Source organism: Arachis ipaensis, chromosome B06 (assembly GCF_000816755.2).
Source record: "Arachis ipaensis cultivar K30076 chromosome B06, Araip1.1, whole genome shotgun sequence".
Classification (NCBI taxonomy): Eukaryota; Viridiplantae; Streptophyta; class Magnoliopsida; order Fabales; family Fabaceae; genus Arachis; species Arachis ipaensis.
In genome coordinates, this window is record NC_029790.2 from 67,298,050 (window position 1) to 67,300,566 (window position 2,517).

General features: G+C 34.9%; 1 long non-coding RNA gene across 1 annotated transcript; it reads right to left on the bottom strand.

Annotated features, from left to right (window-relative positions):
- On the bottom strand, window positions 459-1,005 carry LOC110264005. Its single transcript, XR_002349735.1, has 3 exons — window positions 863-1,005; window positions 704-769; window positions 459-584 (listed from the first exon to the last, which is right to left on the bottom strand). It is a non-coding gene; the product is annotated as an uncharacterized LOC110264005 (long non-coding RNA).

Sequence of the window (2,517 nt, forward strand, 5' to 3'; positions counted from 1 at the left end):
GAACCAAGATAAAAAAACCAGCAATAATATCAGACACAAACAAAGTTAAAATAACATCAATTTAACACCTTACTCCTTCCAAACAACTTTCTAAAATGCCTCTAAACATAATACATTATAAAAGTTAAAGTTAAAGCTGGATTCGGTCAATAGATGAAGAACTATTACTTGTTATCATTAAATTCAATTATTATTATTAACTTTTAGTTAAAATTTTGATTATATGTTTTTGATTATGTAATACTTTTACAAATAAGCTCAAACATAAATTAAAGCCGGACAAGATGTATTAGCATAGCTCAAGGAATAATCATGTTATATTTGTGAGACTTGACGACAGTGGAATGCAATAAGTAACCAAAACATATTTTCTTCTATGTTTATAATTAAAAGAACAAATAAAACTTGATAATCATATCTCTCCTCTTTCATTATTCTCTCCACGAAACAATTACCTCATTTCGTTCCATTAATGAAAGATACTTAATCGCAGCATTATGCCAACAGTAGTGACAGTGATAGTTCTCAAAATGCTCAGCAACAATGAATTGCTTCAGGCAATCCAGCAGTGCACATCCAAATATCTAAAGCGAGAGACATCAACTATCAGGGAGCGATGAAGGCTTGTAGAATTTTAGTTACCCAAGAAATAATATTGAAGTTAAAACAACAATATAATTAGCGCTGAATTTTTGAAACTCACCAGGGTAGAACCACTAAGTACAGGTGAAAGAGGCAAACAATCAAATTGTTCTAAGTTAATTGAGATCTGCAAAACAAACAAATATACAGTTTGAAATTAAATTAAAATTTCAGACAGATACGAGAAAACATTTACATTAGAAATATAGGTTAGGAGTACCATTATCTTTAGATAGAGCTACAACTGAGTCTTTTCTTAGCTTCTCAAATCTAACCCATGTCATCATACAAAATCAATTGGTTAATTCTAACATTTCTCCTATTTTAGCCATTTCGATTACCTTGGAACCTTTCTCCTCCTAATGCAACATTGTCAAATCAAAACTGTATGACAATACATAAAGTGTACACACAATTAACAGCAAAGGTAAGAGAACTACATTGAAAGCCTTCTATAACTGGGATGAGCAACTCTGACAGGTCAAGCTGCTACTAAGAATCCCATCAAAAGGTCCAAGGTAGAGTTGGTGCCATCTTTCATGCTCACTCTGCCAGTCCCTATGTATTCAAGTAAGAATTCTATTATTAGAAGCAAAAATGTCTGCTAAAGAACTCATCTTTGGAGCATAACAACTTCCAATTTCTTCTCTCAATGAGCACAATAGATGTAGAAATGCTTCAGCGGCATCCTACAAGACACACAAAATAATGTAAATCAATACTAATGATGGTTTTTATTCAAATAATAATTTAGATGAAGCGTGAGAATATCCTATCAAATCAAGACAAGATAGAATGGATTTTATATTTTAATTAGCATAAGAATATGAACGCCTGTGTAAAGAAACTTCAAAATTATTTTGACATTCTGTCCTATTTAATCCTAAATATTATCTCTGATTAGCACTTCTTTGTGTGTTGCCCTATACAGCAAGATTGTTTACAATGTTTGCGCATGCTTTTAGCATCTGAGTTCAATAATCTCTATATCACTCTATAAACTTATTTTTATTTGCTCTTATATATATATAACAAACTTTTAAACACAACAATAATAATCTGTAGAACAACAAATCACAGAACAACAAATTAGACAACAACAAAGTAATTTACTAACTAAAAATTAAATTCTAACTAACCTGTAATGAATTAATTCAAAGAACATCAAAATTAGTTTTCTCAAATACCTGAAAATGGAGGAACATAGGAAGAACGAGAAGGAGAAGAGAAGGGAGAGGGGTTTCTAGCGATTGAGCACCGCGCCCGTCAAGGAGAGCACCAAGAAGAGAGGGGTTTCTAGCGATTGAGCGCTGCTGTCGCAGTTAGGAAGGGGAGAAAGGGTCTGTGCACTGTTGCAGTGGCTATGTTAGGACTTGTGGAGAGCACCACGCCGTCGCCCGTCGAGGATAGCACAGCGCCGTCGCCGTACGTGGAGGAGTGCACCGCGATTGAACGCTGCTGTCGCCGTTAGAAAGGGGAGAAAGGGTGAGTTGTTGCAGTGGCTATGTTAGGGATTATGGAGAGCACCGCGCCGTCGCCCGTCGAGGAGAGCACCGCGCCATCTCTGTGAGTGGAGGAGTACGTGCGATTGAACGCTGCTGACCTACTGTTGCCGTTAGGAAGGGGAGAAAGGGTATGGTGTGTACGTTGTTGCAGGGGAGAAATGTTAGGGTTCTTCATTGTGTATGTGCGTGAAGTGGAACAAGTGAAGCTCTTTTTTCTTTTTTTGTGTTTAACTTATTTTTTCATTGAAAAAAATAATTGGTAGCTAGGGATATGATTAAAAGTTTTTTTTTTTAATTTTTAATCATAAACAATTTTAGGCAACTTTTTATAAATGTTATTTGTTTAATATTTTTGATAACTCATATAAAA